We start from the raw sequence: 21,706 nt of genomic DNA, 5'->3' as shown, positions 1-21,706 counted from the left end.
GAGAAGCCAGGATTATAGTTGTATTATGTGGCTCATGTCAGATTTTATACTGATGGCAAAGAGTGGGATTCATTTGCCCAGAGTTTCCAGAGGCCCCAATCATTTTGCTGGGCCAAGATGGAGGGCTGGATCCAGCTAGGGAGGGTTTCTCTGAGCTTAGGTCAAGAGGACTAAGGATTTTTCAGGTGGGCTTAGCTAATATGAGCTTGAGTTGGTCAGGTGATGCCTCTTTGCAGGAGCACTTTGTAGGAGTGTCTCGTTCTCCTTTGGGATTGCAGGTGGCACTGGCCAAGACTTGTTCCATCCAAGGCCGCCATCTTCCCTTGATTGATAGGGTGGAAGATGGGTGAGGACACAGATGCTGGGATGGTTAGTCTTTTCTATGGTAGACTTCTTTCCTCCCTCCCTCCCTCCGTTCCTCCCTCCCTCTCTTCTCCTTTTTTTTTTTTGCCAGTCCTGGACTTGAACTCAGGGCCTGGGTACTGTAACTGAGCCTTTTCAGCTTGAGGCTAGTGTTCTACCACTTGAGCCACAGCTCTGCTTTCAGCTTTGTTTTTGGTGATGAATTGGAGATAAGAATCTCATGGACTTCCCTGCTCAGGCTGGTTTTGAACCTCCATTCTTAGGTCTTGAGTAGTTAGAATTATAGGTGTGAGCCATCAGTGCCCAGTTCGCTCACTTGCCCTTCTCCCCTCCTCTCTCTTTCTCTTCCTCCCTCCCTCCCTTCGTCTTCCCTCCCTCCCTCCCTTCCTTCCTTTTTTTGTGCCAGTCCTGGAGCTTGAACTCAGCAGTCTTGGCCCTATCCCTGAGCTTCTTTTGCTCTACTTCTGGCATTTGGTGGTTAATTAGATATAAGAGTCTTGTAGATTTTCCTGCCTGGGCTGGCATTAAATGGTGATCCCCGATCTCAGCCTTCTGAGTAGCTAGGATTACAGGTGTGAGCCTCAGGTTACCCTCTTCTTTTCTTTTTCTAATGAATGTAGGAAGGTGATGGGAAATTTTCTGCAAAGAGAGAAGTCAGAATCTGTCTTTCTCTGCCCATGTTACCCCTTTACCCTCCCTCTGTGCCTTAGATAGCTTTCCTGTCACTCTGTCCTCTCATGAAGGCAGTGAGGACCATGACACCATGTAGACTTTCACTGTGTTCATTTGTATGTTTCTAGCAGCAGACTCATGGTTTCTTGCATTCTGACTCTGGTCAGTGGATTGCAATTCAATCTGATCACCATTTATTTTATATTGAGGCTGTCTGGGGTTTGGCCAGTGGGAGGCTCTTCAGAGGAGCCCCAGGTCCTTGTGACATTGAGTGTTCCTGTTCCTTTACTATTGAGGCAAAAGGAAGGAAAGGTGATCATTGCTAGCTGGGAATGTCCGTGCAATAGCTATATACACACATTTATATCAGTCCTTACTCTGTGTGTGAGTGTGTGTGTGTGCGTGTGCGTGTGTGTGCGTGCTGGTACTGGGGCTTGAATTTAGGGTCTGACTGCTGTCCCTGAGCTCTTTCTATAAAAGCTGGTACTCTATTACTTGAGCTGCAGCTCCACTTCTTGCTTTTGGGAGGTTAATTGCAGATAAGAGTCTCACCGACTTTCCTACTCAGGCTGGCTTCAAACTACCATCCTCATATCTCAGCCTCCTGAGTAGCTAGGATTGGCCCCAAGCCTTGTTCTTGAGCCCTGTCTGCCTTTAGTATTCTTTTTTTTTTTTTTTTTTTTTTAGCTATGGGGCTTGAACTCTGGGCCTGGGTACTGTTCCTGAGCTCTTCAGCTCAAGGTGAGTGCTCTACCACTTGAGCCACAGTGTCACTTCCAGTTTGGTGGTTAATTGGAGATAAGAGTCTTAGGGACTTTCCTGCTTAGGCTGGTTTTGAACTGTGATCCTCAGATCTCAGCTTCCTGAGTAGCTAGGATTACAGGTGTGAGCCACCAGCACCCAGCTAGTTAGCCAGTCATATTAGGTTAAGGCCAAAACACCATGCAGTGACTCACTTTTGTCTTAGTGCCTTGGCTCTTTTCCTGCCTAGGAAACCTCTGGTTTCTCTTCAAGTCACAGACGATGTCAAATTCTCAGTGATCTGTGGACTCTGTTGTCCCCTGTTGGTGCCACATGTGGATGAATGAGAGAGCGTGGGGCAGAATGGATGTGTCCCAGTTTCCAGTGATAGACTCGAGGATTTGACATTATAGTGTGACTCATTGTGGGCCTCACCTGGATTGCCTAGCCTCTCATATTGATCTCACTTTGCTGATGTGGACCTTACTATTTGTCCTCCATCATTTTGTTCTTGGGGATCCCAAGTGTCAGAAGCCAGGGAGAGGCCATCAGGGCAGCAATGAGCTCTGAGGATGTGGCAAAGCTGGGTTTGAATTGGACAAATATTCTCATCTGAGAGAGGATCAAGGCAAATCAGGTGTTGGACAGAACTCTGTATCCAGGTGCTGGTGGCTCACGCCTGTAATCCTAGCTACTCAGGAGATTGAGATCTGAAGATCACAGTTTAAAGCTGTCGGAGCAGGAAAGTTCCTGAGGCTCTAACCTCCAATTAAACAACTCCTAAAAAGTTGAAAGGAGAGGAGAGATGTGGCTCAGTGATGGAGTGGTAGTCTTGAGTGAAAAAACTCAGGTACAGCACCCAGGTCCTGAGTTAAAGCTCTAATACTGGCAAAAAGAAGGAAAAGAAAGAAAGAAAGAAAAGGAAAAGGTGCTGTGAGCAGCACTGCTTATGCCCTGTGTGGAAAATCCCAGCAGAAGGTTCAAGCTTGCAGATGGGAGGCGCAAGGCAGCAGACCACATGGAGGGATGGGTTATGCCTGCAGCCTCAGCCATATGTACTTTCAGGATGATCGGTGATTCGAGTAGAAGTGTGTTAGGTGGGATTTTCAGAATGGATCTTCAATGGAGTCTCCCAAGTCCTTTCTGTTTTTAGTCAACAATAAGAAGGGCAAGAAACTTAGAACCCTGGAGAGAGCACGGGGACACAGAGGGAGCCACCAGCACCCAGCCTGAGTGCAGTTCTTAGTGAACCTTGCTTGGTGCAGAGCCTGGGCTGTCATGCAAGGCACGTTCTCATCATCATGTTTGAGGGCTGTCTACCTAAACTCAAGATTCCTTTGGCTGGTTCCCATGTGCTCCCTGTCAAGGGGGATGGATGGCAGAGCCTACTGACTTATGCAGATCTTTTATTCCCTTCTCTGGAATGAAGTGGGATGCTGACCATTGCACAGACTTCTCTGCAAAGCTAAGGGCACCTTAGCTCTGTACTGATGTCCAGGGTGTGTTGGGATGCAGGAATACAAGCATCTCTGTCAGCATGGGTACCACTGCTGCCCTGTGAGTCACAGGACCACTCTCCATGGTGTTTGAATTAAATAGCCATGCAGTGGCTCCCAGCTAGGTTTTGTTCTGTGTACACCTCTGACAAACAGCACAGTAGCTTAGCTTGTAGACACTGTTGTGCACTTATCTTGGGTTAGAAGTGAGGAATACAGAATGACCAGCACAGATGTGTTTTCAGGGGTCCCTCAGGAATTTGGAGGGCAAAATGTATATGTAGGAATAAGACCAAGAGACTTCTGCTAAAAGGTTTGAGGAAGCTATAGGAAAAAAAGAGTAATGATGAATGAATGCGGAAAACTGAATGAAGGCTGGATGCAGACAAGGATGAATAATAGTCTCACTTGATTGATGGGGAGAGCACGTGATCACTGAGGGAGGTATTGGACGCAGGCTGGTGTGTTCTAGCCAAGGAAGCATGTTTTGCTTCTCTTTCTTTTTTTCTTTCTGGTTGAAAGTTGAAGAGCAGCCTTTGCCACTCCGCTGCAGAAACGGAAAGATGGATATTTAGTGCCAGAACCTGAAAGATTGAATTGATGACTGGAATTTACACATGTGGTAGCCATAAAGACTCCGCACAGCCCACCCACACTGTTCTACTAGTTGAAGGCATCTGGGCTTTCAGACCTGAAGTTTGAGTGTTAGACCCTCAGAGACTGAGCTCTGGGACACCACAGATCAGTAGAACTGCTCATAGGCTGGGGCTGGTGCCAAGGCCACAAGGGCCCCATTGCTAGAGCTGTGTGCCAAAGCCAGCTTCAGGCTCCTGTGCAGAGGTCTTGATTGCTCCCCTCATAGATGCAAGACAGTGGCTTTGGCTTGAGACCATCCTTCTTCAAAGCAGCCTTTCAAGTTTTCTCAGAAGTTAGACTTGCCACCCAGCTTCTTGCAGGGGGGTCCCTGTCTGCTACAAATGCCCCTGAGAACACAGTCTTGTGGAAATCCCACTGGTGTCTTGAGAGTGGCAGTCTGACCATCCTGCCCATGCTCCCCTCTTGGATTTTCTTTCCTTTGTTTCCTTTTTGCCATGCTTGAACTTAGGGCCTGGGTGCTGTCCCCTGAGCTCTTTTTGCTGAAGGCTGGCGCTCTACCACTTAGACCACAGCTTCACTTCCGGCTTTTTGGTGATTAACTGGATGGAGATAAGAGTCTCATGGACTTTACTGACTGGGGCTGATTTCCAACTGCAGTCTAAAGATCTCAGCTTCCTGAGTAGCTAGGGTTACAGGCATGTGCCACCGGTGCCTGCCACCTCTCCTGGCTTTTTAAAGAGACTTTCACACTTTGTTTCCCAATTTGCTTTTCCTCCACCCTTGTAACTTTGGCCTCCCTCATTCTAGGTTTCTAATTTCCTTCTAAAATTTCAAGCAGGCAGCGAAAGCCAGGGCTGAATCGTGGATTGTCTTGGTGCTGGGGTGTGGCTGGGGAGGGCAGGCATTTGCTTGGGGCTTTGCACGAAATGCCCACTGGTCATCGATGTTCTCCAGCAAGAGCACCCTGTTTGGTTTTATTTCGTTGAAGAGGAAAATGGGAACAACCGCCGCCACTACCCCCTTTTTGCATTCGCATTTTCCTTCTTTCTATTCCAAATGCGCAGCTTGCGGGGTGGTGCGGATCTCGGGGAGACCCTGCCCCGCACGCCTCAGGACTGAAACCAAGTTCCGGGTTGGGTTCTTTGAAATCTGTGGGTCAGCGCGCGGAGAGAAGTTTGAGATCCCAGGGAGGGAGAACCCCCAGCCTCGGAGCTCCAGTCCGAGGGCGGCGGGACGGCGCGGCCCCCCTGCCTGGAAGGCGTTTCCTCGCCCACTCCCCCCCCCCCTTCCCGTGTCTGGCGGAGCCGCCAGCACTGCGGTCTGGGCGGAGGAGGGAGGGAGGGGGGGAGGACTAGTTTGTGTCAGGGGGAGGAAGGGGGGAGGGAGGGCTAATTCGTGTCAGATGCCGGGACGCCGCGCGGGGCCGGGCGCTCGCGCCTGGCTTTTGTTCCTGGAGTCTGACTGGTGCCCAGGAGTGGCCGTGGGGGCGGCGCGCGGCGCGGACGGGCTGAGCCTCCCCGAGCCTTGGGGGGCCTTTCCGTTCTGCCCATTTCCTGGGACCTGCAGAGGGAGGAGGCTCCGGAGACCTCCGCGGCCGAGCTCGGGTGGGGAGCGGGTTCTGGCCCCGCCAAGTCCCCCCTGCCGACGGCGGGGGACAGCCATGCGGTTGCGCGCTCTGACCCCGGGGCCATCGGCCAGGTTCGCGCGCGAGACCGGGGCGCGCGGACGCCGGCGCCAGGTGAGAGTGCGCGCCGGGCGAGGACAGGGAGGGACCTGGACCGGGGTCCCTAGGGGTGCAGAGTCTGCGGCGCTGGGGGCGGCGTGGGGCCCGGGATTCTTTCGGGCTGCATCCTTGTGGGCCATGTGGACCGTTCGCGCGTGTTCGGGCGCGCGCGGGCGGTGTGTGTCCCGGCGGCAGCGTGCGTGTCTCCATGTCCTGTGCGCCCTGCTTTGCACCCTTCTCCGGAGCAGCGGAGGAGCGCGGCTTTGCCCAGCGGGGGCGGGGAGGGGGCGGGGAGGCGGTGCAGGTTAGCTGACTGTGTTTCCTTGGCGTTTTCCCCTCCTCTGGAATGCAAGTGGGACACTGGCCGTGGGGCACCGGCGTGGGCACTAATGATGCTCTGCACCGTTTGTTTTGTTTCGTGCAAAAGCAAAGGGCGCTTGAGCCTTGGGATGTGCTGAGACACAGGCGTAGTGTAAGCCGAGGCTGGGCCTTGGGGACCCCCGCACCCCAAGCTCCACAGATGTGCCCTGCAGTTGGCATTAAACTGGAGCTGCGTGACTTCTCACCACCCTTCAGTGTGCGGGGGTGGGGGGTGTTCTCAAAGTCCAAGGATCTCTTCATAATTGGCGTTTGTGTTCCTGGAAACTTTCGTAAAATTCCGGAGAGAGAAAGGTTGTCAACATGCCAGCTAGTTTACTCGATCTGAACTGCAGCTGCATTTTGATTTTCAGTGTAGCAGCCAAACTCTCGCATTGGAATGGTAGGGAACGAACGTTGAAATCGTAGGGAACAGATGAATACAGAGCTCTCTCCCCCTCCCACCCCCCCACCCCCTTCCCTTCTGCCCCAGGTACTGGTGGCCCTGTGGGATGGGAAAGTTCTCTGAGATGTGGGATCAACTCAGAGGATGTGGGAAGTGTTCGTGTCTGTTTAATTTCAGAGTCAAGTTGAGCTGAGAAATGTGTTTTTGATCAAGGCCTGCCTCCCAGAATTCTAGGCAGGGGCCCCAGCTACCCAAATGCCCCTAAATCCTCTTCCTGTGGTGGGTGAATATTTCCTGAAAGGAAAATGTAGCTGGGTCTGTGCAGATGGAGCCCCGTAGTGTTGTTGGGTTTGTAACTATTTTGCCACTATCGACCTTTAGTGGGGGAGCACTTAGCTGGGAGGTCCCTGCCTGGGCGGGTTTTGCATTTGGGTAGAATGGAGCATGCGCGTTTAAGCGCCATCTCCTTGTCTAATTTTGGAGATTCCCCCCTCCCCTCAAAAGAGAACTCATAATCAAGACTAATTACCCGAGTTGCCCTCAGGGAGTCCTTGTGGAACCAGCAGCCTGGCTTGCTACATTTCCAAAGTTGGACTCTTTAACTATTAAATGCAATTTACATTCTTCAGTGCGAGCTTGCTAACTAACTGCCTCCACATTGCTTCCTGCCCCCCCACCCCCCACTGGTGGGAGAAATGAAAACAGTGTATCAGGTGAAGACCAGGGCAGTCCAATCCTGTCCAGTCTCCTTTCAGGAGAGATGTTATGTATGGAGTCCGGGAGTTTGTGTGTGTTATTACATGATCTTTAAACGAAACTCCCCAGGGCCCAGCAGTGGAAGGGGCGGTGCCTGGACCTCAGTTTGCATCTCTGCGGCTCTTGCTGTGGACTCTGGGGTAAGAAGACTGCAGGGAAATACTTCTTTCCCCTTGCTTGGAATAAAGGGGTTTGTAAGGAATGAAAGATCACAGTATCCCTCCTTGGCTGGTGCCCTGTGGTTAGTTCATTTGGTGCACAGACATGAACTGAGGAGTCCATGGTCCACTGTCTGCCAGCCAGGCAGAGCCCATAGGGGACAAAGGGGGAAGAGCAGGTGTTCTGCATCTAGGAAATGGCCACACAGGAGAGAAGGCAAGTAAGCAAATAACGCATGTGCTCTAAATAGCTCCAGTATGCCAGCTGAGGCATTACTAGGATATTTGTCAAACTTTTTTTTTTTTTTTTGGGTAGTACCAGTACTGGGGCTTGAACTCAGGACCTCCTGCTCTTGTTTGGCTGGCCTTCCTTCCTTCCTTCCTTCCTTCCTTCCTTCCTTCCTTCTTTCCTTTCTTAATTCCTTTCTTCCTTTTTGTTCAAGGCTGGTGCTCTACCACTTGAGTCATAACTCCACTTCTGGCTTTATTTATTCTGGTTAATCAGAGAAAAGAGTCTCATGGACTTTTCTGTCTGGGCTGGCTTTGAAACATGCCTGATCCTTAGATCTCAGCTTCCCAAGTAGCTAGGATTACCTTGTCCCTCAGTCACTGGTTGTATATGTCTTGTGTGTTACCATCTCCAGCTGCTGGTACTGATCATGGTTAAAACAGAGAGGTGGATTAGTGTCTGGTGGTCAGTTCCCCTTGAGGTGAATGTCCCATTTTAACTTGAAATAGAAACTTTATTCTTTTAAGAATTATTTATTTAATTGATTTTTTTTTTATTATTTTCAAGTAGTTGTGTTAAAAGGTTTTGCTTTAATCAGCATGTCAGGTGATGAGTACAGGGCATCTTAATACCACTCCTTTCATCATTCCTACCAATTCTCCCTACCCTACCCATCCCCTCCATTTTCCTAATTCCATTTTAGTAGCAGTATGGTATGGTTACTCTTTTTGAAGGGTGTTGGGCCCATAGTAAAAGCTGTAAGGTATTCACTTTTGGAATAGTCAAGACGCAGTATAGGAAGGAGTCTAATCACAGAACCCTATACAAGTGGAGACTCTTGTAGTACAGGCTATATCCATCCACACTGAGGGGGTCTCAGCTGCTTTAGAACCCCCTAGTGAGCTTGGACAACTTTCCAGTGTTTTGGCCCCACCTCCAGATTTCATTGGTCTGGCCGAGAGCCCCAGGCCAACCTCTTTTTAAAACTGCCCAGGTTATTCCTTGGTGTTGTTACACTGTGTCCTGTTAGGTCCTTGACAGGCTGTTAAGAGGCAGGAAGAGAAGAAGGAAGGGGAGGGTTATCTCCATTTCTCATTGGTTGTGGCTTGCCACTCAGCCTGTATCATAGGTGGCAAAACCATTTCCAAGGCTTTCTGCTTGGTTCAAGGCACTCTCCCCTTTTTCTTTTTTAAATCTATCTTGATTTTATCATCATCACATACACAGGGAGATAATGTGACTAATTATCAAGACTGCTGGGGATCATGAAGTGGTTGAGAAGGACTGAGAGGAGGCTGGGAAGACATAGAAATGGTCTTGGGTAGAAAACTACAAGTAGGGCTGGGAAGGTGGCTCAGTGGTAGAGTGCTTGCCTTGCATGCCTGAGGCCCTGGGTTCGATTCCTCAGCACCACATAAGCAAAAAAAAAAAAAAAAGCCAGAAAACTACAAGTAACCAAGCACCAGTGGCTCCCGCCTATAATCCTAGGTACTCAGGAGACTGAGATCTGAGGAGCTGGGTCAAAGCCAGCCTGGGTATGAAAGTCCTAAGATGCTTATCTCCAATTAACCACTCAAAAGCTACAAATGGAGGTATGGCCTGAGTGATAGAGTTCCAACCTGGAGTGAAAAAGCTAAGGGACAGGGCTCAAGTCTTGAGTTCAAGCCTAAGTACTGGAACACACGGGAAGAAAGAAGGAAGGAAGGAAAACAAGTTATCAGACAGCTTTAATAGCAGGGAATGACAGGGATGGTCCTGGAGCATGCTTTAGAAGTTGAATAGCATCTTGGAATCTATCCCCTCTGTACATCACATCCTTTTAGTGGTTTTCCTGGAGTTCCAAGGCCAGCCAGGGACCAAGATTGTGATTTCTTGGCTATGTCTGCTATGAGTGAACGAGCAAGGAGTTGGGGTCTGGACTAAGTATATGCGTTCCTTTTGAAAGAGATACATCTCAGGAGAGGATTTGTTCTGTTGAAAATGAGGAGTCCAGGGCTAGATATGCTACAGCAGCAATCAAAATCAGAATTCATAGCATTTGATCCAAATCTTGTAATCTTTAGTTTTGTAGGACGCCAAAGAGTATGTTTGAATTGGAATGTAAGCCTTTGCTTTATTTGAGATAAGTCTCACTGTGTAGCCCAGGCTGGGCTCCCAGCTGAAGATTCTGTTCTCCCAGTCTCCCAAGTGTTGGGATTACAGGCATTACAGGGATTACACACAACCACACTTTGCTCTTATTTATTTATTTATTTATTTATTTTAGTACTTACTTACTTTTGTGTGTGTGCTGGTACTTGGCCTTGAACTCAAGGCCTCCCATTCTAGTTTAGCCTTTATGCCCAAAGCTGAGGCTCTACCATTTGATTAAGAGATAAGAGTGTCAGGGGGGCTGGGAAGGTGGCTCAGTGGTAGAGCGCTTGCCTTGCATGCATGAGGCCCTGGGTTTGATTCCTCAGCACCACTTAAGCAAAAAGAAAAAAGCCGGAAGTGGCGCTGTGGCTCGTGGTAGAGCACTAGCCTTGAGCTGAAGAGCTGAGGGACAGCGCCCAGGCCCAGAGTTCAGGCCCACAACCGGACCCCCCCCCCCCAAAAAAAAAAAAAGAGATGAGTGTCAGGGATTTTTCTATTCTGGCTGTTTTTGAATATCAATCCTCAGATCTCAGCCTCCTGAATAGATAGCAGTCACTAGCATCGGCCTTGGTTCAGGGTTTTTAGAGAACATCTTTTCAATGTGCAGTAGGGAAAATATCAAATGGTATGCTTGATTGTGTGAGATTTTTGCCATTGCTCTGGCAGTTCTAAGTGTTTTGTATTAACATATGCAGTTCACAGTTTACCTCTTTGTATAGAAATGCTAGGGTTTTCAGTGAGATGGATAAACTATGGGGGAAGAATTGCCCTTTATATTGAGTCTCCCAGCCTGTGAACATGTTAGACCTTTGCAGTTATTCACATTTTCTTTTTTTCAGGAATGCTTTATGATTTTTAGTTTGCAAGCTTCTTATACCTTTTGTCAGAGATTCATTCTTTTTTTCCTTATTATTATTATTACTATTACTATTTTTGGTGCTGGTCCCAGAGCTGAGTTTCTTTTTGCTCAAGTCTAGTTAATATTCTACCACATAAGACATAGTTCTACTTCCAGGGGTTTTTTTTTTTTAATTTTTTTCCCCCCTGTAGTTTATTGGAGATCAGAGGTCTCACAGACTAAAATTCCTGGGCTGGCTTCAAACTGTGATCCTCAGAGCTCAGCCTCCTAAGTAGCTAGGATTTATAGGCATGAGCCACTGGCACCTAGCTCAAAGATTTACTTTTTTTTTTTGGTCGGTCGTGGGGCTTGAACTCTGGGCCTGGGCTCTGTCCTCAGCTCTTTAGCTCAAGGCTAGCGCTCTACCATTTGAGCCACAGCGCCACTTCCAGCTTTTTCTGCTTGTGTGGGGCTGAGGAATTGAACCCAGGGCCTCATGCATGCAAAGCAAGCACTCTACCACTGAGCCACCTTCGCAGCCCCAATTTTTTTTTTTTTGAAATTCAGTTTTTGAAGTCCAGTGTGTGTGTGTGTGTGTGTGTGTGTGTGTGTGTGTGTGTGTGTACTTATATACCACCTAATTGGAGATTTTTTCTATTCTGGCTGTTTTTGAATATTGATTCTCAAATTGATATATATATATATATGCACGTATACATAAATACACATATATGTAATATAATATATATTATGCATATATCGAGTTTGTGTGTTGATCTTGAGTCCTTTGCTATTATACTCAGTTTTTGATGCAAGAAGCTTTTGGTAGATTTAATTAGATTTTCCTACCTAGACAATCATGCTGTCAGTAACAGGACAGTCAAAGTATTTGTAATGGCTTTCATTTCTTTTTCATGCCTCATTATACTGTTCAGGATCTCAGCAACAATGTTGAATAGTAGTGTTAATTGCAGATATCTCTGCCTTGTTCCAGATGTTTAAACGGAAAGTATTTAGCATTCATCACTAAGAGTTGTTGGCTGTGGGATTCACAGAGATGCATTCTGTCCACGTCTGGTAGGCCTTTATATTCCTGCTTGACTCTGAGTTGTTGTTGTTGTCCCCCTCCTCCTCCTCCTCCTCTTCCTCCTCCTCTTCCTCCTCCTCCTTGTCCTGAGACTTGAACTCAGGGCCTGGGCACTGTCCCTGAGCTTCTTTTGCTCAAGGCTAGCTAGCACTCTACCACTTGACCCACAGTGCCACTTCCGGCTTTTTTTGTTTATGTGGTACTGAGGAATTGACCTTAGGACTTCATGCATGCTAGGCAAGCACTCTGCCAGTAAGCTACATTCCTAGCCTGATTCTGACTTATCAGACATGGATGTTAAATTTTGTCAGTAGTTATTCTGCACTGTTCTAGAAGGCAGTGTGCTTTTTGCTTATTAAATTTTGATTGATTGATTTTGTGTGTGTGTGTGTGTGTGTGTGTGTGTGTGTGTGTGTGTGTGTGTGTGTATACACACCAGTATTAGAACTTGAAATCAGGATATGGCATTCTTTTTTTTAATTGAGATTAGGTGATTACATAATTTTCACATATTTCACAGAATTGTGGAATAGTGATACTTGGTTAAAGTCACAAACACATTTTAACCTTCACAAGGCAAATTGTCATCATGGTCTATAAAGTTTGTGAATTCTATGAGTTTTGACAATACAACTATTTCTTTCACATTAGGTGATACATACATTTCTTTCCTTTTGCTTAGTATAAGCTGTTTCCTCTTTCCCGCTTATTCCTTCCCTCCCATCGCTGCCTTTGAGTTGCTTAGTTCATTTTTATCTATGTCCAGTACAGCTAATGGGCCCCTCTGTTGTACATTTCCCATTTCCCTCTGATTCTGTGTCCTCCTCCTAGCTTCCCTCAGTTGGGCACACATGCGCGTGCGCACGCATCCACACCCCTACACACCAAACAACTATATATGTGGTCCAGAACATGGGAGTCATTTAGCAATGATATGACAAAATGACTGGAAGTCCTTTGTTTCTTGAGTCCTATTTACTTTGAGGATATGACATTCTTTTTTTATTTTTTTATTGTCCTAGGGCTTGAACTTAGGACTCAGGCACTGTCCCTGAGCTTTTTTACTCAAGGCTAGCGCTCTACCAATTGAGCCATAGCTCCACTTCCAGCCATTTTGTACAAGAGATAAGAGTTTCAGAAATTTTTCTGCCTGGGTTGGCTTTGAACTGAGATCCTCAGAGCTCAGCCTCCTGAGTAGATAGGATTACAGGCATGAGCCACCAATGGTTGACTTTTTGATGTCTTTTTCAGTGTCAAACCAACCTTGCATTTCTAGGATAAATCCAGCTTCTCATGATATATTATACAATGAGTTATATAGGTTATATATGAGTTATATAGCTGTATAGAATAAGTCATGGGTTATTTGGAAATGTGTTATTTAGTTTGCAGATATTGGGGGAATTGTCTGGGTATTTCTCTGTTTCCTAATGTAATCCTATCTTGGCCAGGGAACATGTTTTTAGTAGGATTTGAATTCCTTGGGGTTTATTTTGACTAATAATGTTCTCAGTGTGGTTTATGTTGGTAAACACTCCGTACTTGAAAAGAATGTGTATTCTGATGCTATTGAGTCAAGTGTTCTATAAATGTTTATTAGGTCAATGTGTTTCACAATGTTGTTCAAATCTTTTATGTCATTATTTTCTAACTAGGTTATTAAGGGAGGGGTGCTTTAGGTTTACAGGGCTGCCATAATAAAATGCCACAGGCAAGGTGACTTAACTGAAATTCATTGTCTTATAGTGCTGGCAGGAAGCCCAAAGCCATGGTGTGGACATTTGTCTTGATGAATTGACCTCTTGCTCATTGAAAAATGTTTTTCTGTTTGTCCTTGGTAATATTTATTCTAAAGTATTCATTGTCTTATTAATCTAGCTACTACAAATTCCCTTTGTTTAATATCACTGTGGTATATTTGTTTTGTAGTATTTACCTTTTTTTTTTTTTTTGGTGCTGGTTCTGGGGCTTTGAACTCAGGGCCTGGGCACTATCCTTGCGTTTTTGTGCTCAAGGCTAGTGGTCTACCCCTTGAACTACAGCTCTACTTCCTGCCTTTTAGTGGTTAATTGGAGACAAGAGACTCATGGACTTTCCTGCCAAGGCTGGGTAGCTAGGATTACAGGCATGAGACACTGGTGCCTGGATTACCTTTTAATTGAGGTGTTTAGACTATAGGAATATGATTATTTCAGTGATGTGTGAGATATCATTGCTAGTTACCAGCTTTTCTTCTGAACATATTTAGAACAATTGAAACTTTTTTTTTTTGTTCTAGTTCTGGGGCTTGAACTCAGGGCCTGGGTGCTGTCCCTGAGCCTTTTTCTTTTTGCTCTACTGCTCTACTTATGGGTTTTGGTGGTTAATTGGAGATAAGAGTCTCATTGACTTTCCTGCCTGGGCCATCTTTGACCTGTAATCTCAGATCTCAGCCTAGGATTACAGGTGTGAGCCATTAGCACTCAGCGAAACTTTTTTTTTTTGGGTCCGGTTGTGGGGCCTGAACTCTGGGCCTGGGCGCTGTCCCTCAGCTCTTCAGCTCAAGGCTAGTGCTCTACCACTTGAGCCATAGCGCCACTTCGGGCTTTTTTCTTTTTGCTTATGTGGTGCTGAGGAATCGAACCCAGGGCCTCAGGCATGCAAGGCAAGCGCTCTAACCACTGAGCCACCTTCCCAGCCCATTAGTGGCTGCTTTAGAGTGTGCCAGTTATTGGGGCTTGAACTCAAGACCTGGATAGTATCTCTTTTCTTTCAAGGTTGGTGCTCTATCACTTGAGCCATAGCTCCAATTCTGGCTTTTGCTGGTTAACTGTTGATAAGAGACTTTTCTTCCCAGTCTGGCTTCAGACTGTGATCCTTAGATCTCAGCCTCCTGAGTAGAAACCATGCCCAGTGTATTTTTTATTTGAACAGATAATTCTTAATGATCTTTAATAAGAAAATCATATATAATTACATTCCTAATGCTTTTTATCCTTTTATATAAAGCCATAGTTCCATCTGCCTGTTTGCTGTTTCCTTTTCCCTAATGGCACATCTTATATATCAGCTAGGGATGCGAATGCATTTCAGTGTTCTGATTCTGAGTATCTTAATACATTTATAATTCTTTTTTCATTTTGAAAGATATTTTGGCTAGATTGACAGTTTTAAAAGTTATATTTATATTTTTTAAATTTGTCATTATTATGGAGGTGATACAGAGGGGCTGCAGTTACATAAGTCAGGTAAAGAGTACATTTCTGGGCTGGGAATGTGGCTTAGTGGTAGAGTGCTTGCCTAGCATGCATGAAGTCCTGGGTTTGGTTCCTCATTACCACCAAAAAAAAAAAGAAAAGCTAGAAGTGGCGCTGTGGTCCAAATGGTAAAGTGCTAGCCTTGAACAAAAGAAACTTAGGGTCAGTGTCCAGGTTCTGAGCTCAAGCCCCAGGACTGGCAAAAAAAAAAAAAAAAAAAAAAAAAAAAAAATATATATATATATATATATATACACACACACACATACATACATATATATATATATATATATTAAGAGTACATTTCTTTTTGAGCAATGTCACCACCTCTTTCCTCACTCGCTCCCAATTTTTCCCTCCCATCCCCACATACAAGTTGTGTAGTTCATTTTCAACATAGTGTCTAGTGAGTGGACAGGTTTCTTTTTTTCTGTGTGCATTTGATATTGCTCCATTGTCTTTTTACTTGTATTACCTTTTTTTTTTTTTTTTTTTGTCGGTCGTGGGGCTTGAACTCTGGGCCTGGGCGCTGTCCCTCAGCTCTTCAGCTCAAGGCGAGCGCTCTACCACTTGAGCTGCAGCGCCACTTCCGGTTTTCTGGTGGTTTATTGGAGATAGGAGTCTCACGTCACGTCTCTCCTGCCCGGGCTGGCTTTGAACCGTGATCCTCAGATCTCAGCCTCCTGAGTAGCTAGGATTACAGGCGTGAGCCACCAGCGCCCGGCTTACCTTTTTTTTTTTAATGAAAAACTTCGTTTATCCTAATATTTGGTTTCCTGAATGTGATGCTTCATATATTTTTTTTTTTTTTTAGAAATTTTATTATTAGATTAGAGCAATTTGTTTTTCATGTGCCTTGGTGTAGTTATTGTTAACTTCTTATTCTAGAAATTTGTGCAGTTCTTGGCCTTACATGTTTACAAGTTTCCCCCTATTTTGGAGAAGTTTTAGTCAGTAGTTTTTCAATTATCTTTACCTTAGTCCTCTGTAGGGACCCAGAATGCATGATATTATGCAATATTCTCTTGGTTTCTGATGCTCTAGGATGCCTATGCTTCTTTGTGCTTTAATTTTTAGAAGTTTGTATTGTGATATCTTCAGTTCTATTCTTTCCCTCTGTCTCTCTGTCTCTCTATACTGGGGCTTAAACTTAGGGTTGGTACTCTACCACTTAAGTCATGCTTCTACCCCCAAGTTTTTGCCAGCTAATTGGAAACAAAGGGTCACAAACTTTATTGCCTGAGCTGTTTTGAACCAGGGTTCTTAGATCTCAGCCTCTTGGGCAACCAGGATTACAGGTGTGAGCTCCTGGTGTCCTCCTCACTGTTCTGTTTTCCAATATGGCCAGTAATCATTTCCAGTGTTTTTTTTTTTTTTTTTAACCTGAGACTTTTGCTTTCCTTCAGTGGATATTTAATGTGGATGTTTGTATGTTTTCCAGGATCTGCTTTTGGACACATACAATGCAATTGTACTAACTCTCTAACTATTCTTGTCTGCTTGTTCTCAGATCCCAGTAATTTCTGGATTAGTTTCAATGGATTATTCTCCATGCGGGTTTTGTTTCCTTGTCTCCTTGAGTGCCTGATAATTTTTGACTGGCCGCCAGACATGTATTTGACTGTGTTTGGATGCTGAAAAAATTTTGTGTTGGTATTGGTACCCTTTCGAGCTTTATTCTGGAATGCAATTTCGTTACTTGGAAACAGTTAACAGTTCCTTTTGGGTAGAGCTTTTCAGACAGGGTAAGATAGAACACTATTCTATCCAGGGCTATTCTTTCCCATACCCTAGGTATGCACCTTCTGGGTTTTCTGAGTACTGTGCTTGGGTTTTGTGATGTTTTTGGTCTGGCTGTAGAACCAGGCCCCATCCCCAGCTCTGTGTGCATGTCAAGCACTGTCACCTCTAACCCTGTTTGGTGGTTCTTTTCCTACGGGGCCTCATCTCTTAGGTTTCTCTGTGTCTGTTTTCCCCCTGCTCAATACTGAGGTAAACATTTAAGAGGGTTTTTTGTGTGTGTTCTTTTTTCCTCCCCGCTTTTTTTTGTCTGTCCTGGGACTTGAACTCAGAGCTTGGGCACTGTCCCTGAGCTTTTGTGCTTAAAGCTAGCGCAGTCACTTGGAACCACTACACCACTTCCTGTTTTCTGGTGGTTAATTGGAGATAAGAGTCTTACAGCCTTGTAACTGAGATCCTTAGATCTCAGCCTCCTGAATAGCTAGGATTATAGGTGTGAGCCACTGGTGCCTGGCCTTTGTGCAGATCTTAAGGATCCTGGGACCTGTGCAGATTCTGTCTAGCAAATTCACCTTGCCTTCCTCAGCCCAGGTAGTATACTAGGTTCTGCCTGCTTTCTCCTTTCCTCCAGGCAGCCTAGAAAATCTCTTAAGGTAGCCTGTGGGGGAGGGGAAGGGAGCTGACAACCATGGGATTCATGGTTTTGTTTTCCTTCCTGAATATGGTTGTGTGTCCTTTATGCCGAGTACACATTCTAGGAGATTCGAGGTCTGGTGATGTGGTCACTGTGTACAGATTGAGGTCACCATGGTATTGCTCGGTTGGGGGAATTTTTCGGTTCTGTTAGTCTTAGGAGTCCACCCTCTGTGAGTTGAACTGTTGAACAAGGGATCCTCATCACTACTCTTCATATTCTGCTTCAGCATGTTAACCACATTGTATATTTTTTGCACTGTGGGGGGACCTTTTTGGTTATTTCAGGTGGGAGATCAATTCCGTTTCTGGCACTACATCTGTATCAGAAATAGAAGATCCTGTTTATTAGCACACCACACATTCACACACACACACCACACCACACCACACACACATTCTTTGTCTCTCTGCCTCTATTAATCTCTTTCCCCTTAACAGTACTTAACATTGTTTAACTCATCTTCAAGACCAAATTGACAACATCTCAGGATTGCCATTTTATTAACTTTTACCTATTCCTTTGTAGGCCTAAACTTTAGTGAGTAAAATGTAAAAACTTGAAGCACTCGGGATAATGATGCTAACTATGTGTCCCCCACATAGACACCACCCTAAGTAACCCCTTCTTCACCAGACCTTATCTATCACTTTGTGCAATGAGTTTGTGCTCCAGAGGGGGACTGTACTATTGTTGCTTATGTTAATAGAGATGAACATGCCTGCTCATGAACATCTTAAATAGAACCACTAGAAGTTCTTGCATCTTGGGACTTAAACTCAGGACCTTATGCTTTCCTTTGCCTTGCTTACTCACAGCTGTTGCTTGGCCACTTGAGTCATGCTCATAGTCTGGCTTTTTGCTGGTTAATGGGAGATAGCTATCTATAAAAGATTTGTCTTCTTTGACTGGTTTTGAACTTTGATTGTCAAGCTCAGCCTCCTGAGTAGGTTGGATTACATGTGAGAGCAACCAGCACCTGGTTGTGGGCACTTTTAGGCTGCTATATCTTTATTGTGTGTTGGAATGGCATTGCTGGATCACAGGGTAAGTGCATGTTTGCAAATACAAGCTGTTCATCAAAGTTGTATTTTATGGTAGCTTATTGTCTTTTTAGTTTCAATTATTCTGGTTAGGTGAGTAATGGCCTTGGTGACCATCCACGTAGCTAGCATTGGTTGTTCACTAGCACAGATCAGCAAGTTAGGTATAAGGCTGCTATCTGATTTCTAAGGCCATTGAATTAGAAGGTCATCAGATATAGCCATGATCCCAGACTTTACAGACATGAACTTAGTGGGTGAGTAGTTAATTTCTTCTCAGTCTTAATCCTTGCCAGATCGCTTGTGTATCTCAGCGGAGTCTTAACGACTGTTCTGCAGAAAAGATGTGGCTTGGCAAGGCTTCCAACTGAATGGTAATGTTTTGGCATCTAACAACATCTTTGAGGGGAAAATTAGTTAGCTGATCATTTCTTCCAGAAGAAAAAGCATAAAGATACTAGCAGTGTGAACTGGGTGCAGGTGGCTCACTTCTGTAATCCCAGCTACTTAGGAGGCTGAGATCTGAGAATCCATGTTCCAAGCTAGTCCAGACAGACCAATCAGTGAGGCTTTTCTGTCCAGTTAAGTAGCAAAAGGTGGGAAATGGAAGTGTAGTTCAAGTGGTGGAGTGCCAGCTTTTGGTGTAAAATCTAAATGAGAACTAGAGGTACTGAGTTCAAGCACCAGCACACACACACACACACACATACACACACACACACACACACAATTTTGGAAATGGGTTGCTTTTTGGAAGTAGAAGATGTAAGCCACAAGTGTGGATGAGAGCATATTATCACCTAGGCCACAGCGATTGATATCATGCCACTCAGAGCCGTCACATAGAGAGTTAGCTGCCCACAAGGACTCTCAGATCCAGACTACTGACTGGTGACTGTGGCTCATCTTGGGAATTCCAGCCTTGCAGGATGGTTTCTCATTCTCTGTTTCTGTGTGTGTGTGTGTGTGTGTGTGTGTGTGTGTGTGTGTGTGTGTGTGTGTGTGTATGTGTGTGCAGATTCCACCTGATTTATTATCTCCTGGAAGAGAAAGGAAAAAAGAGAAAAAAAACACACACTATGATTTGAAGTGTTGACAGTTTCCTCCTTGACTTTTGCAGGCTGAAGAACTGACTGCAAGTCTGCACAGTTTTAAGAAAAAGGCCTTTAAGAAATCCAAAGCCTGTGGTGTTTGCAAAGAAACCATTGACGGTCAAGGGATTTCGTGCCGAGGTAAGTCCTTGCTTCTGATTCTCCTCGCAATGGCTAAACTGAAGCCAAACAAGCAAAAAGCAAAAGTGAAAACACTCTTTTGGGAGTTGCCAAAAGTTAAATAGTGGAATTTCCCTCTTTTTGCCTCCTTGCACCCCTGGACCTGTACTTGTAGGAACCTACCGTATTTACAGAGGTATGTGCCCACAAGATTTTTCCAGTAGCAGAGCTACTCTGATGGGAGAGAAAACAGCTCTTGGTGATTTGTGATTTGCTCTCTGTTTTTTTTTTCTCTCTCTCCTTTCCCTCTCCCCATCCTCTTTCTCTTTTGTTGGTCTTGGGGTTTGAACTTGGGGCTGGCACTGTCCCTGAGCCTGTTTGTGCTCAAGGCTACTATTTTACTACTTGAACCACAGCAACACTTTCAGTTTTTGAGGGGTTAATTAGAGATAAGAGTCTCATGGGGATTTTCCTGCCCAGATGGGCTTTGAACAGCGATCCTCAGATCTCAGCCTCCTAAGTAGCTAGGATTACAGGCATGAGCCACCAGTGCCCGGTGCTTTGTGGTTTCTCCATAGTGTTCTTCCTTCACTTAATTCATTTGGACTTTCTAATCTATTGATAAAGTTATTTGTTCTTCAGAGTTAGGTTCATTGTGTGATGTGGCACTGCTACTGTCCGTAAAGCCACTAACTTGGGTTCTTGATGCTTTTACACATCTTGTAGTTAGTGAAACTTTCAATTATGTTGTACTGTGCATTGCAGAATGGGTGTGTGTCTGGGTTGTTGGGGTTGGCACATAGTGGAGGCTGTTATCCACTTCTTTGTAGGGTTTAACACTCCCATTTGTGGAATTCATTTATTATTTTTTTGTGTGCTGGTACTAGGGTTTGAACTCAGGGCCCTGTCCTCTTGCTTAGTTTTTTTCTTCAAGGCTGGCACTCTACCACTTGAGTCATACCCCCACGTCTAGCTTTTTCCTGGTAAATTGGGGGATTAGGATATCATGGACTTTCCTGCCCATACTGGCTTTGAACCATGATCTTCAGATCTCAGCCTCCTGAGTAGTTAGGATTACACGTGTGCACCACTGGAGCACCACTTAATCTTTTGAGACAGGATCTTGCTGTGTATAGAGTAGGCTGACCTTAAACTTGTAGTTCTCCTGTCTCAGCTTCTCCAGTGCTGTGATTCCAGACATGTACCAGCATACTCAGCAATGCTTTTGTGAAAGCCTACCGTTTTGGCTGGTGGTCTTCTGCCACATTGAGACTTCTTGGTTTCTTTTTTTTTGGGGGGGGGGTCTGGTTGTGGGGCCTGAACTCTGGGCCTGGGCGCTGTCCCTCAGCTCTTCAGCTCAAGGCTAGCACTCTACCACTTGAGCCACAGCGCCACTTCCAGCTTTTTTTTTTTTGCTTATGTGGTGCTGAGGAATCGAACCCAGGGCCTCAGGCATGCCAGGCAAGCGCTCTACCACTGAGCCACCTTCCCAGCCCTGAGACTTCTTGGTTTCTTCATTGGACCACCATGCTGCTTTGGAGTAGAGGCGGGGAGATACACAGCTGTCAGGCTTCAGGGGGCTGGGGATCCAACCCAAAGCTCCTCTAGGTCGCTTGGAGTCCTTTCAGTGTAGAATGATGAAGCTGCTTGCTTCTTTCTTCTTTGAAAACATCTTCACACTCAGTGCTGAAGAATGTACTTGTGAGCAGGTGGCACTGTACCTACCGCTTCTTCTCTTTCCCTCTGCTTCCTATGAGCTAACACTTTTCAATCCAAGTTCTCAGGTGTCTCCTCCCACCACCAGGCCTCCAGGTACCCCTCCAACTAGGATGCTTAGGCATCCACCCTCTTCTGGAACCTTCAGATGTTTCCTCCTCCCCTCAGCCCACTAGATGCCCGTGTGTGTGTGTGTGTGTGTGTGTGTGTGTGTGTGTGTGTGTACTTGAACTCAGGGCCTCACACTCTTCTTTAGCCTTTACACTCCTGGCTGGCACTCTACCACTTGAATCACATCTCCACTTCTGTCATTTTGCTGGTTAATTGGAGATAAGAGTCAGTGGATTTGCCCAGGGTTAGCTCGAACTGCAATTCTCAGATCTCAGCCCCTTGACTAGGATCATTTTCATTCATTTTCTGCTTTAGCAGATCCTCATGTGATATATCAAAGCTTTGGGCCAGGGAGTGTCCTCAGCCTTGAAAGTGATGAGGAAGAGTGAAGTGGACACA

General features: G+C 45.6%; 1 protein-coding gene across 1 annotated transcript in view; it reads left to right on the top strand.

Moving 5' to 3' along the window:
• The first annotated feature begins 5,541 nt into the window (after positions 1 to 5,541).
• The window catches only part of Tns3 (tensin 3), a 201,657-nt gene continuing 185,492 nt past the window's right edge, over positions 5,542 to 21,706 (top strand). Inside the window, 2 exon segments of the mRNA XM_042694968.1 lie at positions 5,542 to 5,607; positions 19,390 to 19,501. The gene's annotated coding sequence lies outside the window, so the exon portion shown is untranslated.

This window comes from Dipodomys spectabilis, unplaced genomic scaffold (assembly GCF_019054845.1).
Source record: "Dipodomys spectabilis isolate Male_0828 unplaced genomic scaffold, ASM1905484v1 ptg000178l, whole genome shotgun sequence".
Classification (NCBI taxonomy): domain Eukaryota; kingdom Metazoa; phylum Chordata; class Mammalia; order Rodentia; family Heteromyidae; genus Dipodomys; species Dipodomys spectabilis.
This window is presented reverse-complemented; position numbering and strand designations above follow the sequence as displayed.